The following is a 24802-nucleotide window of genomic DNA, read 5'->3' on the forward strand; positions in this document are numbered from 1 at the left end:
TAGAACCTGGGACCCTTCAGTCCGCAGGCCAACGCTCTATCCACTGAGCCAAACCAGTTAGGGCACAATTCTATATTTTTAATTACTGATTTGATTGATATTTCTATAACATACACAAAATTATACTGAAATTAAGGCATACACAAGAGCAAGTCAAACATGTTTTAAATTGATGCTATGTACACTGAGCTACAATATTTTGTAATCAAATTACTCTTATTTTCTCAATTTATTCATGAGGGATACATTCCAAGATGTCCAGTGGATGCATGAAACCGTGGGTAATACCAAACCTTCTATATACTATGGTTATACTATACTATGCATGCACACACACGTACATTTTCCTGTATTCCAAGCACTGGGATTTGAATAAATGACAATTAAAATTGAATATTCCACTCACAATTTCACACTTGTAGTGATTGGAAGAATGGTTCCCACCTAGTTATGGCTTTATGGCTGCCACTCTCTCATTTCAGGACTGATGGGAGGCTTTGGTTACAGGCTCTGGCACATACCTGTTAATGACATGGTGACCTCCGGCCTGTATTAGAATACTGAGATGGAAAAATCAGCAGAGGACAGTAGGTTTTGTTTCCTGAAAGCTTTTTCTTTACCATGGGCTGACCCACAAAACTCACCACTTGAAGTGATTACAAAGCAAAAATTAAACCCATATTAACAAATTCAAATGAAAAGAATTTCTAAACAAATTTCTCTCAGTTGAAACTTAAAATTCACAGTATGTTCTTAACAGGCAACTAAAATTAGGCATGTTGTAATTGAGGGGAAATCATGGCAGAGATAATAATTTTTACAAATCATAATTAAAATATTTTTATTTTGCAAATTTTACAAAAAAACAAACCTATATGAACATAGTGTTAGCCTTTTTCCCATGACTTTGGGGAGGTCTGTAGTTTATTGTTGATCTGGCCCTGTATAGAAGCTATTGTCCTTACATATATGTCTCTTTTTGCTATTCTTTCTTTCATTTTTCTCTTTATCACTCAATTTTAAGCATATAATCATCATGCCTCTTTTAGAGAAAGGCGAATTTCTGGTTTCTGCAGGAACATTCCCTTTTAGCATGTGTGCCAGCCAGCAATGTCCTGAAGCTTGCCAATTATTCCTTATTATACTCTCAGCTGGGTCCTCAAAACAGCCCAAACTTTCTACCTGAGCTCAAAGTACATAATCACAGACAGTTAAATAACATGGGTCACAAGATCATATCATACTTAAAACACATAGAAATCACTATTTTCTAAGCAGGTTTTCAGATAAGCAGCCAAGGACCAAAGACACCAAATGATTTTTACTTTGTCTCTTCATAATTTACTGGAATAGTCAGGTGCATACACCTCACCTTTTTTACTGTTAATTCTTGTGAGTTGTTGTTATAAACTGCTCCTGTATATTAAACACAATGCTCACCATGCATTAAGAAGAGATATATATGTCTGTTCTTGTGCGAGTACCAAGCTGTTTTGAGAACAGTGGCTTTGTAATACAGCTTGAAATCTGGTATTGAGATCCCTCCTACTTTATTCTTCTTTCTCAGGATTGCTGTGACTATTCAGGGTCTTTTTTATTCCAGATGAATTTTTGGAGAGTTCTTTCAAGGTCTGTGAAATATGCCATTGGTATTTTAATGGGGAGTGCATTGAATCTATAGATTGCTTTGGGTAGTATGGGCATTTTAATGATGTTGGTTCTACCAATCCATGAACATGGTATGTTCTTCCAACTGTTTACGTCTTCCTCTATCTCTTTTTTCAGTGTCCTGTAGTTTTCCGCATATAGGTCTTTTACCTCCTTAGTTAAGTTTATTCCTAGGTATCTTAATTTTTTGTTGCGATGGTAAATGGGATTGCCTTTTTAGTATCTCTGTCTGTAAGTTCACTATTGGTATATAGAAAGGCCATAGATTTCTTGGCGTTAATATTGTATCCTGCTACATTGCCAAATTCATTTATTAAGTCTATTAGTTTTTTGATGGAGTCTTTCGGATTTTTTATGTACAATATCATGTCGTCTGCAAATAAAGGCAGCTTTACTTGTTCTTTTCCAATTTGGATGCCTTTTATTTCTTCTTCTTGTCTAATTGCAATGGCTAATACTTTGGTACAATAGCTAAGATTTGGAAACAACCTAGGTGCCCGTCAGCAGGTGACTGGATCAGAAAACTGTGGTACATCTACACAATGGAATACTATGCTGCCATAAAAAAAGAAGGAATTCTCATCATTTGCAGCAACCTGGAGGGAATTGGAGAACATTATGCTAAGTGAAATAAGCCAGTCAATGAAAGAAAAATACCACATGATCTCACTCATTTATGGATAATAAAGAACATTATAAACTGATGAACAAAAAGATAGATACAGAGACAGTAAAGCATCAAACAGACTGTCAAATTACAGGGGGAAGGTTAGGGAGAGGTGGGGGAGATAAGAGAACAACAGAAGGACTTGTATGCATGCATATAAGCATAACCAACGGACACAAAACTCTGGGGGGTGAGGGCATGTATGGGTGTGGGGTGGTGGGGACAATGGTAAGATAAGTACAAAATTAAAAATAAAAAAATAAAAAAATACACTTAAAAAAAAGAAGAGATATAATGTGTGCAATATTCTTACATCATACAGACTTTTCTTTATACTTGAATTTTACATGATCTAGCAGGCAATGCATGTATGTACTACAAAATGAGTTGATTTCTCCTAGTTTATGAAATAAACAGTTTGGAATTAATGTACCTTCAAATATATGTATTTTCTACAAACTAAATGGGAAAATGATGGCTTTAATTTACATCAAACCGTCTGTCATAGGTTTGTGTAACAGATTTTACATTAACTGTAGGTTTAGTCAATAGTCAATGTTTTGTGTTATACTTTCCACAACAGGTAAACAAAATTATTTTTTAATATAGTAAGAGGACACTTGAATTTAGTCATCTCCCTTTTCTTACTAGCAGTTATTTGTTCAATCTTCAAAAATTTCTTACTGAGTTTGTTTTATTTTTGACCTAACAGGTTATATTTTGTGGTAGAGCTAGCCAGAGTTATGGGGTCCAATATGTAACTTGGTTAATCTTTGATTGTGAAAATTTTATTATGCATAAAAGTGAAATAAATAATGAGAGTGAATAATATAACTAAATGAAACATTTAGTTCTATATATTAGCTAATTCAGGTAAGTTATTTTCAGCTGAAATGATCTGAATAGTTACCTAAGTTCTGTGGATCAATTTTATGCCTTCAGATACACAAGAGGAAGGTTGTCATCTATTTAAACCTTTAATGAACATAGCTCTGCAGAAGAGATGTTAGCTTCTAATATTCTGAGTGTGCCTGAAGCCACAAAGCATCCCTAGTATAAATGATAATTTACTGTAGAAAGTAACATCTTAGAAATCACTTATTTAAACATAATATGCATTTATAGCTTTAAATTAATACTTACTTTAATCACCAAAGACAGTATTTTCTAAAATTCATGTTTTTTGTGTATTTTTCTCAGATCTGTGCTTTCAGGTATATGAATCCTACTTGCAAAGGAATTATAGAAATTCAATAAAATAATAATGAATTTCATTTAGAACTCCTAAGGCCATTCTATTCTGAATGTAATTGTTCCTTTGCCATCTCTAATCATTTATTTTTGATGCTTACTAGGTGTTAGACAGAACAATTTAAGGATGATTGGTATCACTCTTACTAGAGACAGAAAATCTCTGATTTTAATTTCTGTTTTTTTTCTGAGGAAGTGACAACCACTTGTTTAAAATTAACAAATATTCAGTAGAGTGTTATTTACATTATAATTAAGCATCAAAATAGCATATTTTCCTTTCATTAGTTAACAACACATCTCTTATTCATTTTAAAATATTTTATTCTTCTAAAAATTATGGAATGAGAATCTGGACTTAGATTTCACCTCAACAAGCTATTGATGATCTAGCCCCATATGGGTCAAATTATGTAAATTGTTGCCATTATTGAAAGAAAATGTAATTATTTTATTTTGAATAACTTGGTTCTTTAATTTGAAGTCATTGTTTTCCTGTTGATGTTGGATATTCAAGTTGGATGTTGATAGAATGATTGCCTATTTGACTTTAGAAAATGTGGTCAATGAAATAAAACTGTGACACTTGTCTAAACAAAACAACTGTCAGCTCATATCATAGGCTCCTTCTAAGTAAAGGACTCCAGTACATTAAATTTGTTTTTCTTTGATAAATATAAGCCTTTTTACTGTCATTACTCATTCCTTCTAAAAACAGTGGAAAATACAATACATTACTCAACTAAGACTGTTAGTCTAGGGGTGCATATTTTATTGATGTAAATAAATGAGATTTTGACCCACTCAACTACCAATGTTTTGGTTTTATAGAAATTCTGTATATACATTGAAAGTTGTCATTTTTGAAATCACTTTATCCCTTTCCCAATACTCTAGTGATAATATGCAGAAGTTTTGAAATTAGGCTGTTTGAAAATAATTGTCAGAAAATATGTTAAATGATAGATGCATGTTGATTATGATTCTTGTATTATTTAGATGGATAGGTAGATATAGATAATAAGGAACCATGATATTTTAATGTCCCAGTTATCAATCTCCACTTACTAAAAAATATTGTTAAAGATATTATTCTTCCCTTTTTATTCATTTTAATTTTCATTGTGACTATTGCCATGTTGTAGTGCAGCCTTCTAATTTGATTATACAATTATTGCAAATAAACAGTGTTTCTGATTCGTTATGTCATTTCCACTAGTAGCTACAGTGAATTAGACTTTCATGACAGAATTATCTGTTCAAAAATGTCACTGCCTGCATTGCATGCATAGCATTTGACATCTAAATTTTCAAAATATATTATTGAAATCTTTCATCTCTTGATATAGAGAATAGATAAGTGCCTATTGGTTCCCAAGTAGACTTTTTATAGTGATGAAGACGTGATGGGCTACATTTCTTTGGTGGCCAATAAATTGCATGTCTAGACTAAGGCACAAATTTTAAACAAGTACATGCATATTGACAGGGAAAAGTTTAGGGCAGAATGAGTGTCTTAGAGTATTATAAACTTCAGTCTTGTCTATATACTTAGTAGTGTACCTATTCCCAAAAATGTAATTTAGAGGTAACTCTACTGAGAATTATCGTCCATAATATTATTTTCACAATGAAAAAGCCAATGAAGTGGCCCATCAGTGAGGTGGTAAAAGAATGTCTAAACAGAATTTTGTTTCTTATAATTCAAATAAATTAAAATGTGTTAAAGCTTGTTTTGATTAAATAAAAGTTTCCCCTGAAAACTTTACACTACTGGAAAAATATTTAAAACGCACTTTTTATAATACCTAGCCAGAAAACATATTGCTCTCTTCTTAGGAGTTTAAAGTAAAAATTACCTTCTTTTGAGTCTTTTTGGTAAAACAAAGTCAATACACACAAAAAGTGTATTTTCTCTGTCATTGTCCTAAAGTGAGGAGGCATTATTATGTTTCAGCATAAATTTAGTTTTGAAGGTCATTGATTTAATGGACTACTTTAGATGCCCATTCCTTTTTTTCAGGAAAGTAAATTAGCCTTTACTGAGTATTTATTAGTACAAATTACACAGAACTGAAAATAAAGTTGTTAATCATATTAGAAAATAAATTATATATTGTTTAGATATTTGATTCTGAGAAAAAGTAAATCATGCCAGGTTGAAATAAAGAATCTTAAGTGAAAAAAAAATCAGGAAAACAAAGAGTCAAATCAATTCCCACCTATGGGAATAACAAGGGCTAAATAGTGAGAAGAAATATTCAACCCATCCAATTTTTCTTTGCAGTATGAAGTTATTGTATACAATCAAAGTTTACATTTGCAATTACAAAAATGCTCTTTCCATTACCAAGTGAAATAATTTTTACTTTGGACAGAATTTAAACTTGAGCGTTTTGAAGTTATTCTATTTCTACCAACTTATTGTATTTCAATACAAGACAGTTAAAATATGGGGAAATAAGTGAGGAATTAAGTTTCAAAATTAATATTTTAGTGCAAAATGACATTCATTACTTGGTAATAACCAAAATTGAAAATTTATTTTTGTTGTGTTTCAAATTGTGGTATTTTCACAAAACACATAACTTATTTATTAAGCCACTGTGTTGGTAAGTTGAAATCATAATAAATATATAAAAGTAACTCCATTAGGGCTTTAATAGTAGGGCTGCAGTTTCCCCAAATAATTCCCTAGGTATTGGAATACTATTCAAATAGTCCACTTTCCTGGATGATAGGGATAGCTTGCAAACTGGATTGGGGATCCTTACCAGGATTTGTTGAGAAGGGTGAGGGAACTCTAGTCCACTCTAACTAGAGTCCCATTTGGTTTTCTACATAAGATTTATTTTAAAAATTGGTCCACTTTGCTGATATATTTTTGAAAATTCTTGAACTAGGGCCTTCAGTAACATCATAGTCTGTGGTTTGTGTAATTAGTTTACATTGGTTTCATCAATACAAGATGCTCAGTATGCAACAGAGGGTGTGAGCTGTCTGAAGCAGGGGTTGCTTTGCCAGACCAGATCTGGAGGGATGGATTCTGAGGAAGAGAGGTCCCTCTCAGTGACGTAAGACTGGCTGATGGTACTCCTTTATTTAGACCTAGTAGGTTTGTTAGAGTCCTGTTTCAATTGAAATAAATGCAAATTTTATTATTTTTTTACTCATAAGCTGAAAGGTTTTCTTACCTACATTGCAACATTGTCCAGAATCTGCTATTATTTTACTTACCAAAATTTCCATATATCCCTCTAAGATATAGCTCCATCATTCTGGGCAAAATTTCCTATGTTCATCTGAAAACCTGAATTTTATCTGGCCTTCTGTCTCTGTAAATGCCTATGATAAATCCTACCTATTTTCAACTCTGTTCTCAATTTTTTATGATTCTCAAAAAGCCAGCTTTTGTTTCTGAACTGACATAATTTTTAAAAATATTTTCTCATTGCTACTTGTACTGCTATTTTCTACAAATAAAATGAAATTTTATTTTTGAGTATCATTTATGTTTCATGCCTTATTTATTTTTATTGTTTTAAATCTTTATTGTTGAAAGTATTACATATGCACCCCTTGTTTTTCTCATTGACCCCTTCTAGCCCGCCCCTGCCTCTCCAACCCAGGGCTTCACCACCCTGTTATCTGTATCCATGGGTCATGCATATATGCATACAAGTTATTTGGTTGATCTCTTCCCACCCACCCTGAAATGTATTCTATATTCTTGTAAACAAAATTACAAATATTTCCCTAAAAGATTGTTGGCTATGTGTTGAATCATATACAATTACATATTACTTTTGTCATTAGAAAAATATTAAATGCTATCAAAAAGCAAAAAATTATGCTATTATTATAAGCAAAGAATCTTTTAGTAAAGCTCACACACAGCCCGCAGTAATATTTATATGTGCTGTTATATAGCATCTCATAATTTAAAATAACCTCTGTATTATTATTGTTATTATTATTACTATTGTTATTATTGGTTTATATCTAGTCTTTCAAATATTCTTTTTGTTTTGAGTTCATTAAACCCTTAAATTGGGTTATTGAAACAAGCTATTTAAATCAATTTAAACACCAAAGGCAATCTCGTTTTATTCATTAAGTACTTTTGTAGGGTATTCAAGTCTCAATTTCTAAATAAAATGTGTGATGTATTTATTTTGCTTCCTTATATTTGGTAAAAAGTAGTAAAAATTTCAAAAATAAAATGATGCCAAGTACTTTTTCAGTAACAACAATCAATTAGAATTTTGAGAACACAGGTATTCTGAATGTCAGCTAGATACCAGGTACCCTTGAGTTATTTCAAAGGGCAGCATTAATTCTTAAATGACGTTTGCTGTTTACATTATTTATTTGATAACATCATGATCTGAGATTTATTTAATTAGTTTACATTTGTTTCATCAATACAAAATGCTCAGCATGCAACAAAGGGCTTGCGCTGTCTGAAGCAGAGGGTCACATTGCCAGACCAGATCTGGAGGCTGGATTCTGAGGAAGAGAGGCCACTCCCAGGGACAGAAGACTGAGCTGATGACACTCCTTTAATTTATTTCTCCTGACCAACATTTACTGAAGTAGGTCCCTGCTTTCTACTGGGTAGGACACTGAACACTTTCTTTCCACCACACCCTGGTAACTGCTTATGTCCCTTCCACATTTGGGATCAGGTGCTTTGCTTTTGCTTTCTCAAGACTCCTGGCTGAAAAAGAGTAGATCCTCCCTCAAGGAGACCTGAACCAACTCATATGCCCACTCCGACTGAAACTCAAAGTCTCCACAAAACTGGGCACAGCTAATTGCAAAAATGCCACAGAAAGATTAACCTTACCTTAATTACTAAAGTTTTTACCTTTGCCATATTCTACTGGCTGAAAGCAAGTCACAGGGTCCTCACATACTAAAGGGGAGGAGAATGTGGGATATGAACAGCAAGAGAGTGAAATTCACTGGGCCACCTGGGTAAACATAACGTTTTAATATTAGTGCACTAATATTAGTGTATTCCTGCTATCTGTATTTGTATATATATTAGTAGTGTTTGTATTTGTGGCAACCAATACAAAGTGCTATTGATAAGTCAATTCATATTTGTTTGATATTTTACTCTATACTGCTCCTTTCCTTTTAATTTTACATAAAATCTCAGACACAAAATCAAACCAAAGTAATTTTTAACAATTTTATTATTGTCTCAATTTTCATCCATTCTCAATTGTGGGAAATAAGAAGTTCCCTTAACACCCACCAGTGTGGGATAAAAATTTTAGGAAAGCTAAATGATACATTCACGAATTTCAAGCAATGTTACAATAAAAAATACAGAAAGAACTGCATTGTTTTTTAAATCACAAGCTGATGTCATTAACTGTGAACAAAGTAACTTCTTCTCAAAGTAAGATCCATAGAGAGCACATCTGAAAAAAAATTAAAAATGTAAAAATGGTCACTGTAAGAGGTTACTTCTACTTTTAAATTTTTGCAACAAACTGTAAATGATGGAAATTATTGATTCAAATTATTGTTCTCATTGTGTATTAAATATATGTATGTGTGTTATTATGATTACAGTTGACCTCATTGTATATCAACTATATATATATATATATATATATATATATATATATATATATATATATTTGTGTGTGTGTGTGTGTGTGTGATTATGATTACCATTGACCTCATTGTGTATTAACTCTGTGTGTGTATGTGTATGTGTGTGTGTGTGTGCGTGAGAGAGAGAGAGAGAGAGAGAGAGAGAGAGAGAGAGAGAGAGAGAGATTCTCAAAGATAGGTAAATGAGAGTCCAGTGGAGAGAATGGATCTTATGAAGACAGATGAGTGTGGAACCAATTGACCTTCACAAGGTTGTGACTGTACCTACATCTCTGGTTTCTGTTAAGAAAAACTAATATATTTGTTCAGAGCATTTATTGATCTCACATTATGCAAAGCAACTTACCTACATTCTGGTTTACTTATCACAAAAGTCTCATGAGGTCACTACTAATATAACACCCATTTTTTCTCTCTTAAGGCTTAGAGAAATTAAGAAGCTTCTAATGTAGTACAACTAGTAATTAGTGGATCCAGAGTTAGAATGAGTTATCTAACTCCAGAATCTGAGCTTAGGTTGTGCTAATTTAGTCTTTCAAATCTTAAAGTCAAAATTGAGGCTAGAAAGCAGAAAATAAGAAACTCTTGGAAGTGAATTAACTGCATTACTCATTTCCAGTATGGTACACTTACTGCCCAAATAGCCGTGTCCTTTTATTTTAGTTTTATGATAAGCTGCCTTTTTGATCTATGATAATTTTTAAGAAATGATCACAATATCTATTTGGAAACAACATGGACCCTACTTAAATGTCTTGCCTTTAAATAGGTTTCTTTTCACTGTTTGAGAACTTCTCATAATCATCTTCCCCCATTTTTTTTCCTTTGTGTCTATATACACTCAGTTCCTCTTGTTTATCTTTTTGACAACTCAGAATCTAGAAGTCTTGATAAGTAAGAAAGGACATATAAATACAATAAAATGGAGCAAGGAAATAACCAAAACATTTAAAAAACTATGATGGGGTTAGGAAGCAGGGCATGCTTAAGATACTGTAGGCTTTGAGGGAAGCCTTGTAAGTGAAGGTGGCACTTGACATGAATAGTTTAATTTGATTGGTAATTTCAGACTATCACTGATGAGGTCTACCCTGCTTTTTATGGTTTAAGAACAAAGAACAACTTCTACCATTGTGTCTCTTTTTCTAACATCATTTGGGTTTAACACTTCAGGTTACAAAAAGGTTTCCAGGAGGCAGAGGCAGGCTTGGCCAACAACACTTGCTTCAGTGTGGACAATAGCTTCTTAGCTTCACGAATGCCATAGCAAAATGCATGTATATGTCCACTATGCTGATCTAATTTGGACTGAAGGCGATAACTTGGGAGAGCTCTGACATTCCATACAATTAAATGAACATTCAATGGGTTCTGTTGTTTTTAAATTAAATTTCTTGTGCTTGTCCGTGAGAACATAAAATGTGGAACAGTGCTGGAGGCCTCTGCTATTTTTATCTGAAGTGCACAGAAAGTATGACTTTTTTTTTTTAAAGGAAATGTCATTTCAGTGATATGTTGCTAGTTGCTATCACACACACTAAGGTGACTTTTAGAACAGTACTTCACAGTGTTCAAAGTCAGAAACTCAGAATCTTCAGCATCCAAAACAGGCTTAACGACTGAGACACTATTTCATAGATCACACAGCAGCGTTTTTCACTTACATCTTGACAATTCTATTCTTTGAAGTAATAAATGCTTAGCAAAGCTAGCTGAGTGTGTGTGTGTGTGTGTGTGTGTGTGTGTGTGCATGCCTTTGTGTATGTGTCAGTGAAACAAGGTCTTTACATTCTAAACAAGCCATGAAATAATTTGGGATTCCAAAATGGGAATATAGGAACATTGGAAATGCTGATGTCAGTTTGGGGAAGTGATTAATCACTTCAGACTAGTGCAGGTTCAGCTCTATCAGTGCGAGAAAATCACACTTAGATTATTTCTGGGTTTGGAAATAGATCATGTATGTTAGCAGGATGACTATATTAGTAGATGTTGGAATATTAGTAAACAAGCCTTTGCCAAATGGGTAAATTGATTTTGTTTCCGTTTGTTTTCAATTCAGTCTTACCTACAAAGTTTGCATGATCAATAATCTGCTAATGCAGGAGCACTGACAACAGCGTGGTTGTTGGGCGGGTAGGGGAGGTGGAGAAGGATATAGGGAGATAAATGGTGTTGGAAGGAGACTTGGCTTGGGATGGTGAACACACAACACAGTGTGCTGGTGATGTGTTGTGGAATTGTGCACTTGAAACCTGTATGATTGTGTTAACCAGTGTTGTCCCAATAACTTAAAAATAAAATGATTAGAATGCACTAGTTCAGACAAAGTGTTATTTTTGAATTTCAAAACCATGGTCAGGACAATTATGGCCTCCAGAGGGTTTCCTTACCAGGTAGAAGTAAACAGAATGTGACCCATATACTGAACTAAAAAATGTAATTCTTCAAATAGACATAAATCATAGGAGTGATTCATTCTGGCATTTGTCAGGTGAATTTAAGAGAAAGAAAGCACAGGAATTTAGCATCCCATTGTGTTTAAGCTTAGATTACTTTGCCATACACTGCTTATTATCTGTGACCGTAAGAACGGTACCTAACCTTTTTTAGGCTTAATTCCCCCACATAAAATGAAAAACAAGATACAATCTGTAAATGTAGGTTAAAATGAGAATATAAGGTCATTTAAAGTCTCTTGTGGTTTCTTCTAGCTTTAGGAACTACACTTCCACTAGTTTTTAGAATAACAGAAAATCTCTAACTCTAATAAAATATTTTTATATTATAAAGGAAAAAAGATTTGGAGCCTTTAAGGTAATTCTGAATTTTCAAGATTGTGTGACTAACAACAAACCTAGTGTTTGTAACATGTGACCCATTTGCTTATTTCCACCGCCTCACTTATGCTGACTTAGTTCTTCCCTACTTACCTGAAATTCCAACAATGGTTAGTCTTAGTCTTCCTGTCAAAGGCCACATACTACATAACATGAGTGAGTGTCTGTGTTAGATGTGCCCTGTGGGGTTAATGAAGACATTTTTTTTTTCATATGAAAATTTGAATTTTCTCTTGGATAAAGGTCTGTAAAGCCTGTATTATTTTCATAATTCACCCACTATTATGTCATCAGTGCTCCCCCCCCCCCAGGAATGCCAGGCATAGAATAATTGATAACAGAACAGCTATACTGAGGAGTGATTTATGTTTATGAAAACAAACCACAGTTACAGTTTGAAAAATACATAAAAGAAAGATTAATGGGTGAGAGGAGGAAGGCATTCTATGAATCACCTCAATCCACTTATCCATTTCCAGTTGTAGTGATTGGTGAATGATTCTAGGTGGCTTTACACTTCCAGTGATCAATAAACTACAGTATATAGAATATGTTGAACAAGTTTATCAGTTATCCTAGTCAGTTTATTTAAGGTTCTGTAAGTCTTATTTCATGTTAGAAGGCAAAATGAAGAGTGTAGACAGCTGCCCAACCAGCCTGGCTCATTTTAATTCACTTTTTTGTGCCCAAATCTCTTTACCTCTAAGTGTTTTGATTTCAACAACTAAAACATGGGAATTATGATCCTAGGGGATGATGTAAGATTATTGAAAAGTGCATTGTACTACTCAAATGAACATTGTTACATAAGAAGAAAATATTTTAATTAGTAATACAAAAATCATTCTGAATTTCTTCGCAAAGAGATATTATTTTGAAAGATGAATTTGAGAATTAAGCACTTAATGAGAAGTTACCTTATGAATATAAATGGATTCATGGGATAGGTTCATCAGTTTGAAGTTTAAACAAAATTGAAAAGCTGTAACAGGAGTTTATTGTTAAGAAGTAACTTGACCAACTCTTTTAATTCAATGTGTCATTTGAGGTGTTGTTAAATGGCCATAGCTTATTTTGAAATACAAATTAATTATTTATTACAAGCATGCTATGCTTATCTCCTTCAGTCTCATTAGTATGCAAATTACTCTAATTAGGTCACTGTCAGACAGTATTAGTGTAGAGCCACTTTCCATGGTTTAGAATGAAAGATTTTGGTTCTTAAATATTTATAAAACTCTTTCTGAAATCAGCTTTTCTCAATTGAGATTATTCTGGAAGTTTTATTGGTTCAGAGGAAATAATCTCAGGGAAGAACCAAAAGCATTCATTCTTTAACATTTGTAATTGACACACATAGAATTAGAATATTTGAGAAAAATATTCACTATTGTAACATACATTTTGTTTATAATTTTTAAATTACTAAAATATACTAAAATATATACCTATATTTGTATCATCTGTTTTTAATGTATCACCATGAGAACAATGTATTAACATAATTGCAACATGTTCTCCAAAGAAAGTTTGGTTCATCAGGAATATTTTTTATAAAACAATAAAATTAATATCAACAGATATTAAATAATACAACAGAGCATCTCCTGGTTTCATTATAGTGAATTTTTTAAAAAATATATACTTTATTGATTTTTACAGAGAGGAAGGGAGAGAGAGTTAGAAACATCGATCAGCTGCCTCCTGCACACCCCCTCCTGGGGATGTGCCTGCAACCAAGGTACATGCCCTTGACCAGAATCAAACCTGGGACTCTTCAGTCTGCAGGCTGATGCTCTATCCATGAGCCAAACCAGTTAGGGCCATTATAGTGAATTTTGATGAAGCTTAAAAGGATCTCTTTACACAGCTCCATCTTTGTGACCTATTCAGGTCACAGAGGTTTTCTTTATTTGAGCAGCCATAGCTAGCTTTCCTACTCTCTGACATTCAAACTCTCTGACATTCTCTATACTGTTGAATATAGTGTTAATGTAGTAATAATTTGGATCATGAAAAACAAGAAGGGAAAAATAAATATTATAATATATTTCAGCATTTTAAGCTGCAGTGGTTTGATGTCTCCCTTGTGGAATGGTTGTGTTCATGTGCTATGAATAAATAGAGAAAAGGCACTGACATTCCAAGGGGGAAGAAAAATAATCAGAGAAAAAAAAATGCTGGAGCTACGGAAGTTGAGATGTATGAGAAGGTAATGGTTCAGAGACGTGAAGATGTGAAAAAGAACAAGAGAGATTTTGTATAAAAGAAAAGGAGAGGTTAGCAAATACAAAGAAGGAAACTCATGAGAAAAAAAAAAAAGCAGAAGAGTGCAGACATTTGAAGAAAGCAAAGATGAATACAGGAAATGAGGCGGATTGAGACATTTCCATTCAAGAGAGTGAAGAAATGTGCCACACAGTGTGCTATGCATGGCTAAAACCATTATACTTACAACATCCTTACTGAGTGGATACCTTTCATCTTTTACAAATAAGGAGACCAAAACATAGATTAAATAATTTGCTCTGGCAGGTGGCAGAACTGAGCTCAAAGCACAGTTCTTTCTCTTCAGAAATGCATCCCCTTTTTTGGTAGACCTATGTCTGGGAGATATTACAACATCCAGATTAAGAGCATATACTTTTGGGTTAAAAATCCAAGCAACTAAAACTCGATTAGAAGTGGGATAATGAGTGTGTGATATTATTTCTCTAAGACTCAATTTCCTCATCTGGGATTTGTGAGGATTTACAAAATTAAAGCATAATTTCTGGGCATATGAAGCATTAAAAAATGATATTTATTTTTGTTGTTATATCTCTAAACATTATTGTGCACTTATGTTTATCTTATACCAGTATACAACTTGCAAATATAACTCATTCTTGAGCTTCTCAGATTTGCCCATTTACTGGTAAAGATAGTTAAAACAAGGGAAAGTATCAGCTACCAGGATAGATCCTCCAACCTTGTACTATATATTATTTGGCTTTTCCTGCAACTAAGTATTAAACTAACTTTTAAAGAATTGTTTTAAGGCTTTTTAAGTTATTAGGTTGTTCTGAATTTCAAAGTGCTTTTATTCAACATTTTACTAATAACCTACTGATAACAGATTAATTTGGTACCCTAAGACACTGGGTGGGTGGTTTAGCAATACTTAACATTATTATTACATATTATTTTGAATATTAACAAAATACAGTAAAGCAAAAAAATTATGCAAAAAACTATTTCCAATTGTATGTCAAATAGAATATATATGTGATATTATTCAATTTAATCATCAAAATACAATTTAATCATCAGTCAGATTTCAAACTCAGTGAGTATCACATAGCAATTTTAATATGGCGATTTTTTTTTATTAAGTTGACATTTATGGTATAAGTGTGCTCTTGAATATTATGATACTTGTCCTGGGAATTCAGTATATTTACTCTACTGTGTGCTATGTAATATCTCAATTTATCCACCATCTTTCTTTTTCTTTTTTTAAATATATTTTTATTTATTTTAGAGATGAAGGGAGAGGGAGAGAGAGGTAGAAACATCAATGATGAGAGAGAATCATCAGTCGGCTGCCTCCTGTATGCCTCCTAACAGAAATCAAGCCCTCAACCTGGGCATGTGTCCTGACTCCTGACCAGAAATTGAACTGTGACCTCCTGGTTCATAGGTCGACACTCAACCACTAAACCACACCAGCCTGGCCACCATTTTTCTTTATTTAAAATATTGTGCAGAATATATCATTTAGTCTTTCCTTGATGTAAGTAAATAATTTATATGTAAAGTCAATATTATCATGTGTTATTATGCAATAACATTACAAATTCCATTATGTGTTTCAACAATGGACAGTATGAGACTTTGTAGTAGTAATAGATAAAAATGAATATCCACGTAATCAGAAAATGCTTATATCCTATTTGTCATAGATCATCATCAAAGCCTAAAGCACATATTTAAATATGTGTAAGTCTACACTGTAGCATACTAGGTGTCCTAAAAACTGTATCCTGAAAATCTCTAGAGCATTCCTGTGAATTCTTTACTGAGCTTCCAAGAGAGTGAGGGAGGCCAGAGAGCTTAAAACATAACAGGGAGTAGGAAAACAGCATTCTAAACAGTCACTGAAGACACCTGCTCTTAGTGATAAGCCATTTGTGCTAATCTCAATACGCTGACGTTGATATTAGTATAAGAGGCAGGAAACACCACTGAATCCCCACAGAAGTAGTGGGCCCTCATAGAACTATAGCCTTGGTAAAAAGAAGCAGTAGAAGAAAACAGATTTTCCATTCAAAGAGGAATGCTTATCTGTATCGGCCTAGGGATATCAGAAGGGGAAAGATCTCTTCACAGCAAATTTATAGTGATTACATGTTTCTCACAAAGGCTTAGGATTTGTATTATTTATGTTGTTGTCATGATCCAGGAAATGTTGGAGTTGAGAAATTTAAGATAACATGATCCAAGTTGATAGCTCCCAGGGGGCATGGCAGAAGTAAATGCAAGTCTCTGCTGCAGAGACATGGCCCTAGCCAGACATCTCAGGAGTCTCACTTCATATCCAGTGTCTTTTGATCACTCTTTCATTATTCTTGTGCTCTCTATTTTGCAGCTTTCTGTGTAATTTCCATGTCACTACCTCTCTCTTTAGGTTTACACAACCTACTGTTCACTACAGCTGTTGAATTTTAAAGTTACAATAATTTAATTTTTTTTCATTTCTAAAAGTTTTTTTTTTTCCTAACCCTGATGAGTTTTTTAAATAATCTTTACTGCCTTGCTTTTCTTTAGGGACTGAGAAAGAGTTGAGAAGAGAGTCTGGGAATATACCACCAATAATTTATCAAACATTTCATAGATAGTTGTTTTGCATTGTATCTGATATTGCAACATGAATTACTCAGCTATCTGATTTAACTATGATTTATAGTTGCTACTCCTCACACATGGTGACTCATTTCTTTGCATGAGAATATTGAAGTCCTTATGATATTTGCCTTAGTAAGATATCAATGGAAAGTACCAACCTAGAACAAACATGTAATTCCTTGTTCTAGGTTTCCATAATCAGAAAATACCTATTTCAACTCAAAAAAGGTAAGAACAATCTTCCCATTATAAATTTTCAGTGCTTTTTTAAAGAAGTTCTCCAAAATAGGACCTTCCTAGATATTAAAATGTGTTCATCTGCAGACGATGCAAATGATGCATTATCTGTTTTTAGCCACATCTCTTCCTAGTCCTGCATGTCTGTTCAATCACTTTGATTGAGCAATATAATGTTCTTTATTGACTTCAAGTCTCAGAGGAAGTTAAGACTTAAATTGTTCATTTTTTAACATGATATTACATATATTTGATAAACTTCAAAACCTGTTTTGAATAAAAATGAGAACAAACATAAAATAATGCAAAAATTTTTTTACTTGACAGAGTTAAGTTAGAAAATTGCTGTACCCACTTTGCTCAGTGATATATTTCAAGAGATAGAAGGGTATCTGGCAGAGTAGATTCATTTGTTAAAAGAGCACACAAGCTTGCCTTGCTTAATATAAATATTATACTAAGTTGGAAAAATTAGAAGCACATTGTGTCAAATTGGGGCATGAAAAAGATGAATATTATTATTGCTTAAACCCAAAGTATCTACAAATTACTAAAATAAATGAATAGCTAGAAGTAAGATAAATATTTTTAAAATCAATTATATTCTATACGGTAATCAAAGATACTTTTTAAAAGTAATTAAAAGAAAGATACTACTAATAATAGCAACAACCCAAATACTCAGGGATAAATCTAACAAAAAATAAAGCTTTTTTTTATGGAGGTGCATAAAACTTTATTAAGAGATATTAAGGATATGATATCACATTCATAGGTAAGTCTCACTGATATAAAATATCATTTATCCCAAATTGCTCTGAATTTAATATGATATCGATAATTTTCTACAGAAGTTATTATAAAACATGACAATCATATTTTATTTGAAAGAGATAGTTGCCAAGATTGGTAAGACTATATATAATAAAGAGGATGTGGGAAAATTTTTCCTACCTGATTTAAGGCCTAACAGATATAGCTATTAGCACAGAAACAACTGAACATATTTACTTATGTAATAAAAACAAAGCCCTGAAATAAAGCCTCACATATGAGGAAGCATAAAATATGATAACGTTGGCATTAGTCTTTAGTGAGTCAATGCTATTAATATCAATCATTAGTAATATAATTAAAAATACTAAAATTTAATCTCTAAACCAAAGACAGATATTGATTCCAGGCAATTGAAAAGATTTACGTGTGTGTGTGGGGGGGGGGGGGCGCTTAAAAAATAGAGAAGATTAATATATTGAAGTGCGCTAGCTATTTGTGGAATTTCCCCTACTTTATTACACACTTCTGTGCTTTTTCTTTATATGGCAGAGGGCTAGAAGTATGAAAATTATATTTCTTAGATTTTATTAGCAACTATTTTCCATTTTCTCTTTATTATGGTTCTTTCTTCATTGGCGGAGGCCTCACAGCAGCTTATGTCCTTGGCCTCCGTTTCTGTGAGGAAACACCAGCATCAGGAGACGGGGCTCCTCCTGAGGCACAGGAGGAAACCCAGGCTGCAGTCTGCCCACCGGTCACTCCAACAATAGCAGTGGCAGCAGCTTCAGAGTTAAAACTCTTGTGGGCTCTGGATTAAGACTCTTTTTTCACTTTATCTTTCCAACATTTTGTAGATAATATACTGCATTTCCATCACTGTTTTGAAATACATAGAAGATTTCTGCTTTCCTGGCACACTATTAACTGAGGAAAAGGAAAAATCCTAACCTCTTTAGATCTGCTTTAAAAATGGTGAAGTATGGCCTTAGCTGGTGTGACTCAGTGGTTACAGCAGTAGTCTGTGCATCAGAGTGTTGTGGGTTCAATTCCTGGAACTTGGGTTGAAGGTTTGATCCTCAGCCCTGGTTTGGGTGTGTTTGGGAGGCAATCAATGGATGTGTCTCTCTCACATCGATGTTTCTCTCTAGCTCCCTCCCCTCCTTTACAGTCTCTCTAAAAATCAATGAAAAAAATATCCTCAGGTGAGGATTAAAGAACGCACAAACAAAAAATGGTTAAGTATGCATTAATCATAGAATCATAAACATTACATTTATGATAGTGATGACCTCTGGGCTGAGGAAGGAGGAATTATGACAAGTCAGGGCAATCTTTACAGGCAACTTCAGCTATGTTGGCTATTCTTGACTAGAGGCCCGGTGCACGAAATTCGTGCATGGAGGGGGGTTTTCCCTCAGCCCAGCCTGTACCCTCTCCAATATGGGACCCCTTGAGGGATGTCCGACTGCCCATTTAGGCCCGATCCAGGACTGCTGGCTCCCAACTGCTTGCCTGCCTGCCTTCCTGATTGCCCCTAACCACTTCTGCCTGCCAGCCTGATCACCCCCTAACCACTCTGCTGCCAGCCTGTTTGACCCCAACTTCCCTCCTCTGCCGGCCTGGTCACCCCTAACTGCCCTCTCCTGCAGGGTTGATCACCTCCAACTGCCCTCCCTTGCAGGCTTGGTCCCTCACAACTGCCCTCCCTTGCAGGCCGGGTGCCTCCCAACTGCCCTCTCCTGCTGGCCATCTTGTGGTGGCCATCTTTGACCACATGGGGGCAGCTATATTGTGTGTTGCAGTGATGATCAATCTGCATAGTACTCTTTTATTAGATAGGATAGAGGCCTGGTACAGGGGTGGGGGCCAGCTGGTTTGCCCTGAAGGGCGTCTGGGATCAGGTGGGGGTTCCCTTGGGGTGTGGGGCGGCCTGAGCGAGGGGCCTGTGGTGGTTTGCAGGCTGGCCACGCCCCCTGGCAACCCAAGCAGAGGCCCTGGTATCTGGAATTTATTTTCCTTCTACAATTGAAACTTTGTAGCCTGGAGCGGAGCCAAGCCTAGGGCTCCCTCCAGCAGCCATTTGTGTTGGGGTTATAATTAAAACTTTGTTGCCTTAAGCAGGTGAGCCCGACCAGGGTGTGCGGAAAGCTTTGCTTCCCCTGTTGCCGGCGGCAACCCTGGCCTGCTCTCTCAAGCTCCATTCTGCCGCCATTTGTTTGAATTTGTTTACCTTCTATAATTGAAACTTTGTAGCTTGAGTGGAGGCTTAGGCCTGGCCAGGGCAGGCGGAAAGCTTGGCTTCCTCTGTTACCTAGGAAACCTTGCTCTCTGTGGCTGTAGCCATCTTGGTTTGGGTTAATTTGCATGCTTGCTCTGATTGGATGGTGGGCATGGCTTGTGGGTGTGTCGGAGGTATGGTCAATTTGCATATTTGTCTATTATTAGATAGGATTACTTAACCTAAGTGGAAGTGCATGGGTAATTTTTATATAATATTTTATGTATTTTAAATGTCTAAATTTAGCATAATATATTATTGTTACATATGATATGTAAGAACTATGTAATGTAGCCCTAGCCAGTTTGGCTCAGTGGATAGATCATTGGCCTGTGGACTGAAGGGTGCCAGGTTTGATTCCAGTCAAGGGCACATGCCCTGGTTGTGGGCTTAATTCCCAGTAGGGGGTGTGCAGGAGGCAGCAGATCAATGATTCTCTGTCATCATTGGTGTTTCTATCTCTCTCTCTCCCTCTCCCTTTCTCTCTGAAATCAATAAAAATATATTTAAAAAAATAAATATGTAATGTAGAATTCTTAAGGATACATGATCAGGTCACAAAAGTCAATGTTTGCTGGCATAAGAAACAGACATGAAACAATTTGACCATGTTCTTGAGTAGGCCTGCTTCTGGCCTTGCTTCCTACAGTGTTTCCATAACACAGCAGACAGAGGGGCCTTTGCTAACATTGAAGCAAATGATGTCATTCCTCTGTTCAGAACCCCCTGATGGCTCTGAATGTATTCGTAGGAAACCCCCAAATCCCTACTCTGCCTGTTAGGACTGTACACAACCTGGTTTCTCATTACTGTTGTAACATCTTCTTTTCATTTATTTGTTCTGTTTGTCCAGTCCCATCGGTTCTGGGCTGTTTCTTGAACATATCAGGCAGGCCCTCACCCCAGCTGCAGGATATTTCTCCTTCTAATATCTGTATGACTAACTTGTTCACTTTCCTCCTATCTTTACTTAAAATTCACTTCTCTACAGGGCTTTCCTGGCTATCCCTTCTTCAGGCATTTCCAGTCTCAGTAGCATCATTTTTTTCTCTTTTCCAGTACATGCCATTATTTTAATTTCATTTTATTTTTGTTAATACTGACCAAAAGATATTTTTTTCATTGATTTTTATTTTATTTTTTTAGAGAGAGTGGAAGGGAGGGAGGGGAGAGAGAAGCAGAGAGACAGAGAGAGAGAAGTATCCATTGAGAGAGACACATGAATTGGTGGCCTCCTGCATGCACTCCAACTGCAGCACATGTCATTATTTCACATGCAATCTATTTTAATTATTTTAGTTTTTCCCTGCTTCTCCGCTAAATCATAAAGTGCATAGAAGGGAAGGATTTTTGGAGGAAGCACTGCTGCTTGGCAATTTGTTGAATGAATAAACATATAAATGGGTATCATATCTTCCCACTGCAATCAGGATATGTTTCAGTTGAATTTTTGCCATGTCCTTTGCTAATAGCATTTAAAGATACGGCATATTTAAAAGAAGATTGGAGGGCTTAAAAAGCTAAATTCATAAAAAAATCAATGAAACAAACTATTATATTAAAGGTTAGAAACTGATTCTAAATTATTTTTGCACTTAGCACTGATTTGAATGTTTCTCTTTATATTTTTTAAATCAGTTAAAATGGTAGTTTTAGCTTGTTGTGCTCTCATAGAGTTTATTTCTTAATATTCTTGTAGCTCAATTACTTACAGCACATCCAAAAAATAAGGTAAAATCTACTTCTTGGAACTTTTATGACTGCTTTATATCTATTAAAATATAAATAAATGTCTCTAGAATGCTTCATTAGAAAACATCAGAAAAATTGCACTTCTGAGAAAATTTTAAGTGATTTTTTGATGGAAAATTTTATACATATTTTAAAAAATAACATTATATAGCCAAATGCTTCTAGTGAAGATCATTTGCAGCCAAGCAGTTCCTGATGACAAAAATATTAGAATGTCATTATGTTATCTATTAATAAAGTGCTATTTTTGCATTTTTTGACACATTGAAGCAGGCTATCTGTGTGCATTTTGCTGATAATCACTCATGTGTTCAGCATTTATAATCTGAACATTCATCCTAAATGAGATTCTTTACAGAATCTTACTATTTATATTTATTTAGTTGTTTCATATAAAGTTTTATAAACTGAAGCTGCCATAACTCAAAGATGTATATAGTAATACATATAAAATATTAGTATGTTTTTCTCAGCTGAATGCACAGATATTTTAACACTATTTTTTCTGAATATAGAGAAACTTTCCTTATACTTCATACATAGAGGTACTTGTTTTGTTGTCATTGGTCATGATGGTGGCAATGACTATTGGTATTACATACTTAGAATCCCCACTTAAGTTTTATACTGTAAGAAAGGCATCTTGTAAACAAATACTATTAAGGACATTATATAGTAGTGATTTTACTTTTCCTTTCTTATGATTGTGAAAAATCATAACTACCAAGTTCTTAGTGATGAGACTGTCATGTACTGTTCCTGTGCTTTCTATAGTTTTTTCCAGTGCCCCACTTAGAGATGAGATGATTAACTGCTATATTTAAAAATGCAACACTATTAAAAGCCCAGTGATAAAAAAATAAATAAAGCCCTGGCATTATTGTCATAAAATCCAAGTTCAAGTACTATTTACTCATAAATTTAGGTCTTGGGAAAATATATATATATATTTTTACTTGAGTTTTCCATTCTGTAAAATTATTCCCTAAACTCTCATGGCTCCACAGAAGGGCCTCAGAGATGTCAGCCCCAAATTGTATGGGAAACAAACCAACTCCATTTTAACTGGAAAAGCTCTGCCTTTAATATATTTTATATCTATAATTTCTAAGGTTTTCCCATTACTTTATTTTATTGTTTTTATATTCTATGTTACCAGTATGTCAATATTATGAATCTAATAATTTCCAAACATTTTCTGTTATAATGGACTTATAGGTTTTTGTTGGAGCACTTATTTGTTTGATGGTTTGCTTGGTTATGTGAATTGTTTCAACAATTATTTTTTTTTAATATATTGTTATTGATTTCAAAGAGGAAGGAAGAGGGAGAGAGAGATAGAAACATCAATGTTCAGAGAGAATCATTGATCACCTACCTCCTGCATGCCCTCCACTATGGATCGAACCCGCAACCCAGGCATGTGCCCTTGACAGGAATCGAACCTTCAGTCCGCTGGCCAACGCTCTATCCGTCAGCCAAACTGGCTAGGGCAACAATGGAATTTTTAAGGATGTAGATTGGTGATATGGAATTTTCTGTTTAAAATGTGAAATTCATTAAAGGCAATGTAAATGTTGAAATTGGACACAGGGAGTTTTAGATTTCCATGTATAGATTATATAAAAACTGTAATCAAAAGCAAGTTTGAAGTTACATTTGTTTGATTACTTGAAGTTCCTCATTTTACTAAGTCAATAAATTTCAACCACTCTTCTGTCCTAGTGCCTTTGACTGAGAAGCTTCGTTTTCATCAGTAAGAGTGGAACATTATAGTAGTGCTTGTGAAGTAAGAAATGACCAGTTTGTATTTTCTAAATGATTGGTTTAGATTGTTTTCTAACTCTAGACACATAGATCCATACTAGAGTCATGTTATAACATCTAATTATTGGTCATAGAAATAGTTATTTTCATAAAATAAAAAATATAATGAAATTATAACACTATATTTGATACTAAAATGATTACATTTCTATATAATCTTAAGTACTGAAGAAATAAAAGGGAAATGCTACAATTTTTCTTTGATTTTTTCTTTTTTGCTCTTTGTTTCTTATATCCAAGAAATACTACTTTTCCTTTTCTAGCAATAGAGTTTTCCCCTGAACACCCAATGAGCAAAATAGTTATACCAGTGAGTAAAATCTCATGAAAATATCTAAAAATAGATATTCATAAAGAAGAATGTTTAAGGATATTGTGTAGGAACTGCTAGATAACACTTTTCTTATAATTCTTTTTAATAAGTCAAAATTCATGTTAATTTATTTGGACATTAGATTGCAGGTTTCTCAATGTTTTAAAGTGAAAGTTGTACATAAGATAATAAAAAAACAAAACATTCTCTGAGATGCTAAAATGTAAACTTTTTTTGGTAGAACAAATCTTTCCAGCACTGACTCTATCTGATAGATATGGTAATGCAATTGATTTAACCCACTATTGCTGGTAAAGTAGGTCATTGAGTATGTGTTGTTTGAATTAGAATGCTTAAAAATATTGAACATGCTGATTTTAATATAAAAGAGGCATAAACATCATCTAATTCAAGTCTAGGTCTCTAAAATGAGCCTTGTTCTAATTTCTTAAATACATGAATGCATGAATAGGTGAGTAAGTAAATAATGAATGGTTATTTGAGGCTGTTAAATGGCTTAATTCTATAGACCTAGGACTCTGGTATGAGGTCATATATGTGACCTGTGTATCAGTTTCTGAATCTATAAAATAGGAAGTATCTAATTTATTTTCCTAAAGAGGTAGGAACACAGGATATTAATGGCAGGAATTCGTTTAACAAAACTTGAC

The sequence above is a fragment of the Eptesicus fuscus genome, chromosome 8 (genome assembly GCF_027574615.1).
Source record: "Eptesicus fuscus isolate TK198812 chromosome 8, DD_ASM_mEF_20220401, whole genome shotgun sequence".
NCBI classification, from domain to species: domain Eukaryota; kingdom Metazoa; phylum Chordata; class Mammalia; order Chiroptera; family Vespertilionidae; genus Eptesicus; species Eptesicus fuscus.